We start from the raw sequence: 16,033 nt of genomic DNA, 5'->3' as shown, positions 1-16,033 counted from the left end.
ACAGAGAGGAAGAGACACACAGAGAGGAAGAGACACACAGAGAGGAAGAGACACACAGAGAGGAAGAGACACACAGAGAGGAAGAGACACACAGAGAGGAAGAGACACACAGAGAGGAAGAGACACACAGAGAGGAAGAGACACACAGAGAGGAAGAGACACACAGAGAGGAAGAGACACAGAGAGGAAGAGACACAGAGAGGAAGAGACACAGAGAGGTCATGAGCTCCTGCATTTTTCAGCATGCTCTTAAAAAAATATATAGATTTAGAGTTAGATAAACATGGATTTTTTATTGTTGTCAGGAACATATACAGGATACAACATAACTTTCACTCCAAATCAAAACTCGAAGCCTACAAACTGATTTTGGACTGAATTACGGAATTACCTGGAAGGTTTACAACTACCAAAGATTATTATTCCCAACGCAAATGCTCTGGAAATCAAACAGAAACGTGAAAACACCATCCAACCTGGAACTGAGTAATGTTTAGTCTGAAGCTATAATTTATATTTAAAAGCCAAGAAGAAGAATACATTACAATTATATATTTTACTTCATAAGGACTGAATTCTAAATTAACGCTACCAAGCTTGCTAGGACAACGAGATAGCAACTTCAATTAGCACTGATGTGTCAATTGAGAGGTGTCAAAGACCTTTAGCCCAACGATGGCAGGAGAATCAGACAGGCTTACTCCATCAAATGCAGAGGGCTTTGAAGCTGCCTCCCGCTGTTCAGAGGTAATTAAAATATAGTACCTTCCTCATGTAAAAAATGATAAGGCAAGAAAAGAGTAGAAAATGAAGCTCCTTATGGAAAATCAAGATACTTTTTGCTGACTATTATAAAAATGAGAACATAAGCAACTTAACCTTCCACACAGACCATCCCCTGGCATGGAGCTACATTAACCAGACCATCCCCTGGCATGGAGCTACATTAACCAGACCATCCCCTGGCATGGAGCTACATTAACCAGACCATCCCCTGGCATGGAGCTACATTAACCAGACCATCCCCTGGCATGGAGCTACATTAACCAGACCATCCCCTGGCATGGAGCTACATTAACCAGACCATCCCCATCCCCTGGCATGGAGCTACATTAACCAGACCATCCCCTGGCATGGAGCTACATTAACCAGACCATCCCCTGGCATGGAGCTTAACCAGACCATCCCCTGGCATGGAGCTACATTAACCAGACCATCCCCTGGCATGGAGCTATATTAACCAGACCATCCCCTGGCATGGAGCTACATTAACCAGACCATCCCCTGGCATGGAGCTACATTAACCAGACCATCCCCTGGCATGGAGCTACATTAACCAGACCATCCCCTGGCATGGAGCTACATTAACCAGACCATCCCCTGGCATGGAGCTACATTAACCAGACCATCCCCTGGCATGGAGCTACATTAACCAGACCATCCCCTGGCATGGAGCTACATTAACCAGACCATCCCCTGGCATGGAGCTACATTAACCAGACCATCCCCTGGCATGGAGCTACATTAACCAGACCATCCCCTGGCATGGAGCTACATTAACCAGACCATCCCCTGGCATGGAGCTACATTAACCAGACCATCCCCTGGCATGACACAGTGCTATATTTACCAGACCATCCCCTGGCGTGGCACAGTGCTATATTAACCAGACCATCCCCTGGCGTGGCACAGTGCTATATTAACCAGACCATCCCCTGGCATGGAGCTACATTAACCAGGCCATTCCCTGGCATGGAGCTACATTAACCAGACCATCCCCTGGCATGGAGCTATATTAACCAGACCATCCCCTGGCAAGGAGCTACATTAACCAGACCATCCCCTGGCATGGAGCTATATTAACCAGACCATCCCCTGGCATGGAGCTATATTAACCAGACCATCCACTGGCACAGTGCTATATTAACCAGACCATCCCCTGGCATGGAGCTATATTAACCAGACCATCCACTGGCACAGTGCTATATTAACCAGACCATCCACTGGCATGACACAGTGCTATATTAACCAGACCATCCACTGGCACAGTGCTATATTAACCAGACCACCCCCTGGCACAGTGCTATATTAACCAGACCATCGGAGGGTCTGCTGTCCGGACCTCTGGCAGTCTCTATGGGGGTGCCACAGGGTTCAATTCTTGGACCGACTCTCTTCTCTGTATACATCAATGAGGTCGCTCTTGCTGCTGGTGAGTCTCTGATCCACCTCTACGCAGACGACACCATTCTGTATACTTCCGGCCCTTCTTTGGACACTGTGTTAACAACCCTCCAGGCAAGCTTCAATGCCATACAACTCTCCTTCCGTGGCCTCCAATTGCTCTTAAATACAAGTAAAACTAAATGCATGCTCTTCAACCGATCGCTACCTGCACCTACCCGCCTGTCCAACATCACTACTCTGGACGGCTCTGACTTAGAATACGTGGACAACTAAAAATACTTAGGTGTCTGGTTAGACTGTAAACTCTCCTTCCAGACCCATATCAAACATCTCCAATCCAAAGTTAAATCTAGAATTGGCTTCATATTTCGCAACAAAGCATCCTTCACTCATGCTGCCAAACATACCCTTGTAAAACTGACCATCCTACCAATCCTCGACTTTGGCGATGTCATTTACAAAATAGCCTCCAACACCCTACTCAACAAATTGGATGCAGTCTATCACAGTGCAATCCGTTTTGTCACCAAAGCCCCATATACTACCCACCATTGTGACCTGTACGCTCTCGTTGGCTGGCCCTCGCTTCATACTCGTCGCCAAACCCACTGGCTCCATGTCATCTACAAGACCCTGCTAGGTAAAGTCCCCCCTTATCTCAGCTCTCTGGTCACCATAGCATCTCCCACCTGTAGCACACGCTCCAGCAGGTATATCTCTCTAGTCACCCCCAAAACCAATTCTTTCTTTGGCCGCCTCTCCTTCCAGTTCTCTGCTGCCAATGACTGGAACGAACTACAAAAATCTCTGAAACTGGAAACACTTATCTCCCTCACTAGCTTTAAGCACCAACTGTCAGAGCATCTTACAGATTACTGCACCTGTACATAGCCCACCTATAATTTAGCCCAAACAACTACCTCTTTCCCAACTGTATTTAATTTATTTATTTATTTTGCTCCTTTGCACCCCATTATCTTTATTTCTACATTGCACATTCTTCCATTGCAAAACTACCATTCCAGTGTTTTACTTGCTATATTGTATTTACTTTGCCACCATGGCCTTTTTTGCCTTTACCTCCCTTCTCACCTAATTTGCTCACATTGTATATAGACTTGTTTATACTGTATTATTGACTGTATGTTTGTTTTACTCCATGTGTAACTCTGTGTCGTTGTATGTGTCAAACTGCTTTGCTTTATCTTGGCCAGGTCGCAGTTGTAAATGAGAACTTGTTCTCAACTTGCCTACCTGGTTAAATAAAGGTGAAATAAAAAAAAAAAAAAAAAATCCGCTGGCATGACACAGTGCTATATTAACCAGACCATCCCTGGCATGACACAGTGCTATATTAACCAGACCATCCCCTGGCATGACACAGTGCTATATTAACCAGACCATCCCCTGGCATGACACAGTGCTATATTAACCAGACCATCCCCTGGCATGACACAGTGCTATATTAACCAGACCATCCCCTGGCATGACACAGTGCTATATTAACCAGGCCACCCCCTGGCATGACACAGTGCTATATTAACCAGACCATCCCCTGGCACAGTGCTATATTAAACAGACCATCCCCTGGCATGGCACAGTGCTATATTAACCAGACCACCCCCTGGCATGACACAGTGCTATATAAACCAGACCATCCCCTGGCATGACACAGTGCTATATTAACCAGACCATCCCCTGGCATGGCACAGTGCTATATTAACCAGACCACCCCCTGGCATGACACAGTGCTATATAAACCAGACCACCCCCTGGCATGACACAGTGCTATATTAACCAGACCATCCCCTGGCATGACACAGTGCTATATTAACCAGACCATCCCCTGGCATGACACAGTGCTATATTAACCAGACCATCCCCTGGCATGGCACAGTGCTATATTAACCAGACCATCCCCTGGCATGACACAGTGCTATATTAACCAGACCATCCCCTGGCATGACACAGTGCTATATTAACCAGACCATCCCCTGGCATGACACAGTGCTATATTAAACAGACCACCCCTGGCATGACACAGTGCTATATTAACCAGACCATCCCCTGGCACAGTGCTATATTAACCAGACCATCCCCTGGCATGGCACAGTGCTATATTAACCAGACCACCCCCTGGCATGACACAGTGCTATATAAACCAGACCATCCCCTGGCATGACACAGTGCTATATTAACCAGACCATCCCCTGGCATGACACAGTGCTATATTAACCAGACCATCCCCTGGCATGACACAGTGCTATATTAACCAGACCATCCCCTGGCATGGCACAGTGCTATATTAACCAGACCATCCCCTGGCATGACACAGTGCTATATTAACCAGACCATCCCCTGGCATGACACAGTGCTATATTAACCAGACCATCCCCTGGCATGACACAGTGCTATATTAACCAGACCACCCCCTGGCATGACACAGTGCTATATTAACCAGACCATCCCCTGGCACAGTGCTATATTAACCAGACCATCCCCTGGCATGGCACAGTGCTATATTAACCAGACCACCCCCTGGCATGACACAGTGCTATATAAACCAGACCATCCCCTGGCATGACACAGTGCTATATTAACCAGACCATCCCCTGGCATGGCACAGTGCTATATTAACCAGACCACCCCCTGGCATGACACAGTGCTATATAAACCAGACCATCCCCTGGCATGACACAGTGCTATATTAACCAGACCATCCCCTGGCATGACACAGTGCTATATTAACCAGACCATCCCCTGGCATGACACAGTGCTATATTAACCAGACCATCCCCTGGCATGGCACAGTGCTATATTAACCAGACCATCCCCTGGCATGACACAGTGCTATATTAACCAGACCATCCCCTGGCATGACACAGTGCTATATTAACCAGACCATCCCCTGGCATGACACAGTGCTATATTAACCAGACCATCCCCTGGCATGACACAGTGCTATATTAACCAGACCATCCCCTGGCATGGCACAGTGCTATATTAACCAGACCATCCCCTGGCATGGCACAGTGCTATATTAACCAGAAAATCCCCTGGCGTGGCACAGTGCTATATTAACCAGACCATCCCCTGGCACAGTGCTATATTAACCAGACCATCCCCTGGCACAGTGCTATATTAACCAGACCACCCCCTGGCATGACACAGTGCTATATTAACCAGAAAATCCCCTGGTGTGGCACAGTGCTATATTAACCAGACCATCCCCTGGCATGGCACAGTGCTATATTAACCAGACCACCCCCTGGTGTGGCACAGTGCTATATAAACCAGACCATCCCCTAGCATGGCACAGTGCTATATTAACCAGACCATCCCCTGGCGTGGCACAGTGCTATATTAACCAGACCATCCCCTGGCATGACACAGTGCTATATTAACCAGACCACCCCCTGGCATGACACAGTGCTATATTAACCAGACCATCCCCTGGCACAGTGCTATATTAACCAGACCATCCCCTGGCACAGTGCTATATTAACCAGACCATCCCCTGGCGTGGAGCTACATTAACCAGACCATCCCCTGGCGTGGCACAGTGCTATATTAACCAGACCATCCCCTGGCACAGTGCTATATTAACCAGACCATCCCCTGGCACAGTGCTATATTAACCAGACCATCCCCTGGCATGGAGCTACATTAACCAGACCATCCCCTGGCATGACACAGTGCTATATTAACCAGACCATCCCCTGGCACAGTGCTATATTAACCAGACCATCCCCTGGCACAGTGCTATATTAACCAGACCATCCCCTGGCATGACCCAGTGCTATATTAACCAGACCATCCCCTGGCATGGCACAGTGCTATATTAACCAGACCATCCCCTGGCACAGTGCTATATTAACCAGACCATCCCCTGGCACAGTGCTATATTAACCAGACCATCCCCTGGCGTGGTACAGTGCTATATTAACCAGACCATCCCCTGGCGTGGCACAGTGCTATATTAACCAGACCATCCCCTGGCATGGAGCTACATTAACCAGACCATCCCCTGGCACAGTGCTATATTAACCAGACCATCCCACGGCACAGTGCTATATTAACCAGACCATCCCCTGGCATGGCACAGTGCTATATTAACACACTACCCCTCTGTTAAGAGGTGGGGTGTTCGCGATGGGTGGAAACTCAGGATACTAGACAACGAGGACTCATTAGTCAGCTAATATAAATCTCCATAAGTCAGGAACAGTATTGATACAGGGCAACCCCAAACAGTTTCAGCTGGACTTTTACCTAACCAAAGCATTAGCCCAGCAGTAGAAGCTCACCCTCTTCATTACATAACCCCACAGACGAGCAACCCCAAGCGGAAAGTCAACCTCCCAGCAGAGAGCACTACTCCCTCATTGAAATGAAGGATCAATTTACCCAGCTGGAGGTAAGGCAGGTGGAGCTGGAACAGCAGGTGATTACACTCCAGTCAGCACAGATCCAGACAACAGTCCAGCACAACAACACTCTCTTAACCAGACCCGGAGTGCTGGAGGTGGAGAGAGACATATCTACACTCTGGACTGTGGTGAGACAACATAAACAGGAGATAGAGCAGGTGCAGGAGCAGGAGAAGAACAGAGCACTGGAGGAGAGGATCAGACTGCTGGAGGAGAGGGTGAGGGGGATGGCATGTGACAGAGAACAACCTACTAGAGAGGTGGCCACTCCCACAGAGAAGCCAGCAGAACAACCCACTAGAGGTGGCCACTCCCACAGAGAAGCCAGCAGAACAACCCACTAGAGAGGTGGTCACTCCCACAGAGAAGCCAGCAGAACAACCCACTAGAGAGGTGGCCACTCCCACAGAGAAGCCAGCAGAACAACCCACTAGAGAGGTGGCCACTCCCAGAGAGAAGCCAGCAGAACAACCCACTAGAGAGGTGGCCACTCCCACAGAGAAGCCAGCAGAACAACCCACTAGAGAGGTGGCCACTCCCACAGAGAAGCCAGCAGAACAACCCACTAGAGAGGTGGCCACTCCCACAGAGAAGCCAGCAGAACAACCTACTAGAGAGGTGGCCACCCCCACAGAGAAGCCAGCAGAACAACCTACTAGAGAGGTGGCCACCCCCACAGAGAAGCCAGCAGAACAGCCCACTAGAGAGGTGGCCACTCCCACAGAGAAGCCAGCAGAACAACCTACTAGAGGTGGCCACTCCCACAGAGAAGCCAGCAGAACAACCTACTAGAGGTGGCCACTCCCACAGAGAAGCCAGCAGAAGAGCCCACTAGAGAGGTGGCCACTCCCACAGAGAAGCCAGCAGAACAACCCACTAGAGAGGTGGCCACTCCCACAGAGAAGCCAGCAGAACAACCTACTAGAGGTGGCCACTCCCACAGAGAAGCCAGCAGAACAACCTACTAGAGGTGGCCACTCCCACAGAGAAGCCAGCAGAAGAGCCCACTAGAGAGGTGGCCACTCCCACAGAGAAGCCAGCAGAACAACCCACTAGAGAGGTGGCCACTCCCACAGAGAAGCCAGCAGAACAGCCCACCTCAGACTCTGACCATAGCATCGACATCACAGCAGACCAGACAAATGAATAACCCTAAGCCCAGGGGATCTCACCCCCTCTGAGTACCCCCCCATCAGGCACCCTGATAGTACTCCTGACAACCCCCCCACACCCACTGAGGACAAACACAAGATTGTACTCCTTATGGACTCAAACGGGAAATATATACAATATATTTGTTTTCCTCCAAAGACAAGGCTATATGCACACTGCCCACAAAATGAGGTGGAAACTGAGCCGCACTTCCTAACCAAATGTATGCCCATATTAGAGACACATATTTTCCTCAGATTATACAGCTCTAAAAATAATTTGAAAACAAACCCAATTTTAATCAACTCCCATATCTACTGGGTGAAGCAGCAAGATATGCAGCAGCAAGATGTGTGACCTGTTGCCACAAGAAAAGGGCAACCAGTGAAGAACAAACACCATTGTAAATACAACCCATATTTATGCTTGTTTATTTTCCCTTTTGTACTTGAACCATTTGCACATCGTTGCAACAGTGTATATAGACATAATATAACATTTGAAATGTCTTTATTCTTTAGGATCTTCTGTATGTGTAATGTTTACTGTTCACATTTATTGTTAATTTCACTTTTGTACATTATCTACTTCACTTGCTTTGGCAATGTTAGCATATGTTTCCCATGTCAATAAAGCCCCTTGAATTGAATTGAATTGAATTGCGAGGGGGGAGCGATGGAGAGTGATAGAGGTGGCGAGAGAGAGGGGGAGAGAGCGATAGAGAGAGTGTGTCACGTTCGTTGTACGGAGGAGACCGAGGCGCAGCGTAAGATATAGACATACTTTAATGAAGATGAAGAACACTGAACAAACTATACAAAACAACAAACGTGAAGCTATAATTATACTAGTGCAGACACAGGCAACTAGACATAGACATAGACAATAACCCACGAAATACCCAAAGAGAAGAGGATGGCTGCCTAAATATGGTTCCCAATTAGAGACAACTATAAACAGCTGCCTCTAATTGAGAACCAATCTAGGCAACCATAGACATACATAAACACCTAGATAGGGACCCGAACCCATAATCCTACAAAAAACCTTAGACTGTACAAAAACACATACATCACCCATGTCACACCCTGACCTAAACAAAACAATAAAGAAAACAAAGAATACTAAGGTCAGGGTGTGACACAGCAACGCTCCCCATCCAACCTGATAAAGCTTTAGAGGATCTGCAGAGAAGAATGGGAGAAACTGCAGACACAGTCAACTAACCATAGACAATAACCCCTAGACAGGAACAAAAACACATACATCACCCATGTCACACCCTGACCTAACCAAAACAATAAAGAAAACAAAGAATACTAAGGTCAGGGCGTGACAGAGTGTGAAAACAAGGAAGAGAGAAAGAGAGTGAGAGAAAGTGTGAGAGAGCGATAAAGCGAGAGAAAGTGAGAGTGAGAGAGATGGAGAGAGAGAAAGATAGGGGGAGAGAGACTCAGGCATAAGTTAAATCCAAATGCAGACAAGCAGAAAATTACCTCCTCTTCCGTCCATTCATTTAGGAGACAGAAGGTAATCTGGCTTTGGGCTTCTGCTGTTCAGCAATAATTTACTGTATCACCAATGTAATGTTGAACCAGACAGAGAGAGAGTCTCTCTGTCAGTTGATTCCTCTGTTGACATTTTTCCAAGCTAAAATTGTTGGAATAGATGGGAGAGAGAGAGTTTGGGTCTGGGAACCCACACCACTATGAACACTCAAACAGCAAAGCAGATCTCATGGGCATCTGAATCAACCCAAATGACCCACTTCTACTGTAGCCTTCCCAGGGGTGTCCTGGCTAACCAAGCCTTCCCAGGGGTGTCCTGGCTAACCAAGCCTTCCCAGGGGTGTCCAGGCTTACCAAGCTTTCACAGGGGTGTTCAGGCTAACCAAGCCTTCCCAGGGGTGTCCTGGCTAACCAAGCCTTCCCATGGGGTGTCCAGGCTTACCAAGCTTTCACAGGGGTGTTCAGGCTAACCAAGCCTTCCCAGGGGTGTCCAGGCTAACCAAGCCTTCCCAGGGGTGTCCAGGCTTACCAAGCTTTCACAGGGGTGTTCAGGCTAACCAAGCCTTCCCAGGGGTGTCCAGGCTAACCAAGCCTTCCCAGGGGTGTCCAGGCTTACCAAGCCTTCCCAGGGGTGTTCAGGCTTACCAAGCCTTCCCAGGGGTGTCCAGGCTTACCAAGCCTTCCCAGGGGTGTCCAGGCTTACCAACCCTTCCCAGGGGTGTCCAGGCTTACCAAGCCTTCCCAGGGGTGTCCAGGCTTACCAAGCCTTCCCAGGGGTGTCCAGGCTTACCAAGCCTTCACAGGGGGGTCCAGGCTAACCAAGCCTTCCCAGGGGTGTCCAGGCTAACCAAGCCTTCCCAGGGGTGTCCAGGCTAACCAAGCCTTCCCAGGGGTGTTCAGGCTTACCAAGCCTTCCCAAGGGTGTTCAGGCTTACCAAGCCTTTCCAGGGGTGTTCATGCTTACCAAGCCCTCCCAAGGGTGTTCAGGCTTACCAAGCCTTCCCAAACCACCTGCCTCACGAGGAGCCTGCCTGTTACACAAATGCAGTAAGAAACCAAGGTAAGTTGCTAGCTAGCATTAAACTTATCTTATAAAAAACAATAAATCAATCATAATCACTAGTCATAACTACACATGGTTGATGATATTACTAGTTTATCTAGCGTGTCCTGCATTTTATATAATCGATGCCGTGCGCATTCACGAAATCAATACACAGAAGTATATATTTTTAAACCTGCATATTTAGCTAAAAGAAATCCAGGTTAGCAGGCAATATTAACCAGTTGAAATTGTGTCACTTCTATTGCATTCATTGCACGCAGAGTCAGGGTATATGCAACAGTTTGGGCCGTCTGGCTCATTGCGAACTCATTTGCCAGAATTGTACGTAATTATGACATTACATTGAAGGTTGTGCCATGTAACAGGAATATTTAGAATTATGGATGCCACCCGTTAGATAAAATACGGAATGGTTCCGTATTTCACTGAAAGAATAAACATCTTGTTCTTGAGATGATAGTTTCCGGATTCAACCATGTTAATGACCTAAGGCTCGTATTTCTGTGTGTTATTGTGTTCTAATTAATCTATGATTTGATAGAGCATTCTGACTGAGCGATGGTAGGCAGCAGCAGGCTCGTAAGCATTCATTCAAACAGCACTTTCGTGCGTTTTGCCAGCAGCTCTTCGCATTGCTTCAAGCATTGCGCTGTTTATGACTTCAAGCCTATCAACTCCCGAGATTAGGCTGGTGTAACCCATGTGAAATGGCTATCTAGTTAGCGGTGTGAGTGCTAATAACGTTTCAAACGTCACTCGCTCTGAGACTTGGAGTAGTTGTTCCCTTTGCTCTGCAAGGGCCGCGGCTTTTGTGGAGCGATGGGTAATGCTGCTTCGAGGGTGGCTGTTGTCGATGTGTTCCTGGTTCGAGCCCAGGCAGCGACGAGGAGAGGGTTGGAAGCTATACTGTTACACTGGCAATACTAAAGTGCCTATAAGAACATCCAATAGTCAAAGGTATATGAAATACAAATCGTATAGAAAGAAATAGTCTTATAATTCCTATAATAACTAAACCTAAAACCTCTTACATTGGAATATTGAAGTCTCATCTTAAAAGGAACCACCAGCTTTCATATGTTCTCATGTTCTGAACAAGGAACTTAAATGTTAGCATTCTTACATGGCACATATTGCACTTTTACTTTCTTCTCCAACACTTTGTTTTTGCATTATTTAAACCAAATTGAACATGTTTCATTATTTATTTGAGACTAAATTGATTTTATTGGTGTATTATATTAAGTTAAAATAAGTGTTCATTCAGTACTGTTGTAATTGTCATTATTACAAATAAATAAATAAAATCGGCCGATTAATCGGTATCGGCTTTTTTGGTCCTCCAATATTCGTATCGGTATAGGCGTTGAAAAATCATAATCGGTCGACCTCTAGTCTAACCAAGAGAGTAAGGATTTTATGGTTTCCTTTTTGTCATCAAGGCTTCTGGATCTGCCAACTGCTCATGTGGACAGGAGAATGCTATCGTCCCGAAGGCTGTCCCATGATCTACTGTCCCAACAATGTGGTGAAGCTCTAGTTTACACTGAGTGTCTGTGACTCCCATCAGCACAGTCTCCTTCTCCTCATTTCTCTCTTTCAGAAAGGAGCAGCAGCAGTGAATTGATTTCTGCAGGTTAGACAGACTCACCTTCTGTACAGGATTATTGGGAGGCTGTTCTTTGTCCACCAGGTAGAAGTGATAATCTCCTGGTTCCTCAGCCAGATAGAGGCCCTTTCCAACCTCAGTGACGGGCCAGCCAAGCCACGTAGCATTGCTGACAGCCTGACTAGACTAGACAACAAGTGTAGACCTTACAGTGAAATGCTCACTGTCAAGCCCTTAACCAACAAGGCAGTTTTAAGAAAATAAGATAAGAAAAACAAATAATTAAAGAGCAGCAGTAAATAACAATAGTGGGGCTATTGGTAGCCTAGTGGTTAGAGCGTTGGACTATTAACCAAAAGGTTGCAAGATCAAATCCCTGATCTGACAAGGTAAAAATATGTCGTTCTGAACAAGGCAAAGTCTGTTCCTCGGCTGTCATTGAAAATAAGAAACTGTTCTTAACTGACTTGTCTAGTTAAATAAAGATACAATAAAAATATACAGGGGGTACCAGTACATAGTCAATATGGAGGCTATATACAGGGGGTACCAGTACATAGTCAATGTGGAGGCTATATAGAGGGGGTACCATTACAGAGTCAACGTGGAGGCTATATACAGGGGGTACAAACGGTTCAGAGTCCATGTGTCAATGTGCGGGGGTGTCGAGGTAGTTGAGATAATAATGTACACACAGGTAGGGTTATTAAAGTGGCTATGAATAGATGATAACAGAGAGTAGCAGCAGCATAGAAGGGGGGGGGGCAATGCAAATAGTCTGGGTAGCCATTTGATTAGCTGTTCAGGACTCTTATCGGCTTGGGGGTAGAAGCTGTTTAGAAGCCTCTTGGACCTCGACTTGGCACTCCGGTACCGCTTGCCGTGCGGTAGCGGAGTCTATGACTGGGGTGGCTGGAGTCTTTGACAATTTTTAGGGCCTTCCTCTGACACTGCCTGGTATAGAGGTCCTGGATGGCAGGAGGCTTGGACTTGGTGATGTACTGGGCCGTTCGCACTACTTCAGCCTTGCAGTCCGAGGCCAAGCAGTTGCTGCCACAGGCAGTGATGCAACCAGCTCTTGATGGTGCAGCAACCCGTCAGGATGCTCTCGATGGTGCAGCTGTAAAACCTTTTGAAGATCTGAGGACCAATGACAGATCTTTTCAGGCTCCTGAGGGGGAATAGGTTTTGTCGTGCTCCTCTTCACAACTGTCTTGGTGTGCTTGGACCATGTTGAAGCTCTCAACCTGCTCCACTACAGCCCCGTCGATTAGAATGGGGGAGTGCTCGGTCCTCCTTTTCCTGTAGTCCACAATCATCTCCTTCGTCTTGATCACGTTGGGGGAGAGGTTGTTGTCTTTGCACCACACGGTCAGGTCTCTGACCTCCTACCTATAGGCTATCACATCATTGTTGGTGATCAGGCCTACCACTGTTGTGTCATCAGCAAACTTAATGATGGTGTTGGAGTTGTGCCTGACCGTGCAGTCATGAGTGTAGAGGGAGTAAGTGAGGGTAATGAGCACGCACCCCTGAGGGGCCCCCGTGTTGAGGATTGGCGTGGCGGATGTGTTGCTACCTACCCTTACCACCTAAGGGCGGCCCGTCAGGAAGTCCAGGATCCAGTTGCAGAGGGAGGTGTTTAGTCCCAGGAGGTGTTTAGTCCCAGGTTCCTTAGCTGATTGATGAGCTTTGTTGAGGGCACTATGGTGTTGAACGCTGAGCTATAGTCCATGAACATCATTCTCTCATAGGTGTTCCTTTTGTCCTGGTGGGAAAGGGCATTGTGGAGTGCAATAGAGATTGCATAATCTGTGGATCTGTTGGTGCGGTATGCAAATTGGAGTGGGTCTAGGGATCCTGGGATAATGGTGTTGATGTGAGCCATGACCAGCCTTTCAAGGCATTTGAGTGCTACGAGACGTGAGTGCTGCGGGTCGGTAGTCATTTGGGCATGTTACCTTAGTGTTCTTGGGCACAGGGACAATGCTGGTCTGCTAGAAACATGTTGGTATTACAGGCTCAGACAGGGAGAGGTTGAAAATGTCAGTGAAGACACTTGCCAGTTGGTCAGCGCATGTTCGGAGCACACGTCCTGGTAATCCGTCTGGCCAAGCGACCAAGCGGCCAAGCGGCCTTGTGAATTTTGACCTGTTTAAAGGTCTTACTCACATCGTCAGAGGAGAGCGTGATCACACAGTCATCTGGAACAGCTGATGCTCTCATGCATGCTTCTGTATTATTTGCCTTGAAGCGAGCATAGAAGGTATTTAGCTCGTATGTGCTTCCATTTGTAGTCTGTAATAGTTTGCAAGCCCTGCCACATCAGCTGAGTTTCAGAGCCGGTGTAGTACAGTTCGATCTTAGTCCTGTATTGCCTGTTTGATGGTTCGTCGGAGGGCATAGCGGGATTACTTATAAGCTTCCGGGTTAGAGTCCCGCTCCTTGAAAGCGGCAGCTCTACCCTTTAGCTCAGTGTGGATGTTGCCTGTAATCCATGGCTTCTGGTTGGGGTATGTACGTACATCAGTTCAGCCACAAGTCATCATCCCCAAAGCCGACCATTGTCTTGCTCCATTTTCCATCATAAGGGCCCTTACATCCTTCAAATCTTTGTGAAGCAAAATCTTCATGCCGAGCACATCTCGGTAAAAGGTGGGAGTTTTGCTTCTGTCACCCACTTTGAAAACGAAATGCAAGGCTCGCCTCAAAGCCACTATAATCCAAGTTAGTTCGCTATGTACTATACGATTATATATCACACTCAATTTGTCTACGTTGATTAAGGTTCCAGTGGCAGTTCATTGCCATATAGAAATAAGAAAGGAAAAAGGGAAGAAACAACAGAGAAACAAAACAGAGAAAAAACACCCAATGTTTCCAGCTACCTTATCACGTGCCCCACTACCTTATCACGTGTCCCACTACCTTATCACGTTTCCCACTACCTTATCACGTTTCCCACTACCTTATCACGTACCCCACTACCTTATCACGTTTCCCACTACCTTATCACGTGTCCCACTACCTTATCACGTGTCCCACTACCTTATCACGTTTCCCACTACCGTATCACGTGTCCCACTACATGTTTCCCACTACCTAATTATGTTTCCCACTACCTTATCACGTTTCCCACTACATGTTTCCCACTACCTTATCATGTTTCCCACTACCTAATCACGTTTCCCACTACCGTATCACGTTTCCCACTACCGTATCATGTTTCCCACTAACTTATCACGTTTCCCACTAACTTATCACGTTTCCCACTACCTTATCATGTTTCCCACTACCGTATCATGTTTCCCACTACCTTATCACGTTTCCCACTACCGTATCATGTTTCCCACTAACTTATCACGTTTCCCACTACCTTATCACGTTTCCCACTACCTTATCATGTTTCCCACTAACTTATCACGTTTCCCACTACCTTATCACGTTTCCCACTACCTTATCAGGTTTCCCACTACCTTATCAGGTTTTCCACTACCTTATCACGTGTCCCACTACCTTATCACGTTTCCCACTACCTTATCAGGTTTCCCACTACCTTATCAGGTTTCCCACTACCTTATCACGTTTCCCACTACCTTATCAGGTTTCCCACTACACGTTTCCCACTACCTTAACACGTGTCCCACTACCTTATCATGTTTCCCACTACCGTATCACGTGTCCCACTACCTTATCACGTTTCCCACTACCGTATCACGTTTCCCACTACCTTATCACGTGTCCCACTACCTTATCACGTTTCCCACTACCGTATCACGTTTCCCACTACCTTATCACGTGTCCCACTACCTTATCACGTTTCCCACTACCGTATCACGTTTCCCACTACCTTATCACGTGTCCCACTCCTAATCATGTGTCCCACTACCTTATCATGTTTCCCACTACCTTATCACGTTTCCCACTACCTAGTCATGTTTCCCACTACCTAATCACGTGTCCCACTACCTTATCACTGTCCCACTACCTTATCACGTTTCCCACTACCTAGTCATGTTTCCCACTACCTAATCACGTGTCCCACTACCTTATCACGTTTCCCACTACCTAATCAAGTGTC

At 47.1% G+C, this 16,033-nt stretch overlaps 1 pseudogene; it reads right to left on the bottom strand.

Annotated features, from left to right (window-relative positions):
- Positions 1-9,485: 9,485 nt before the first annotated feature.
- LOC115124738 (glyoxalase domain-containing protein 4-like) overlaps positions 9,486-16,033 on the bottom strand; it is a 49,382-nt pseudogene continuing 42,834 nt past the window's right edge.

The sequence above is a fragment of the Oncorhynchus nerka genome, linkage group LG16 (assembly GCF_034236695.1).
Source record: "Oncorhynchus nerka isolate Pitt River linkage group LG16, Oner_Uvic_2.0, whole genome shotgun sequence".
Classification (NCBI taxonomy): domain Eukaryota; kingdom Metazoa; phylum Chordata; class Actinopteri; order Salmoniformes; family Salmonidae; genus Oncorhynchus; species Oncorhynchus nerka.
The sequence above is the reverse complement of the archived record's forward strand: the minus strand, read 5'-3'. Positions and strand labels throughout refer to the sequence as shown.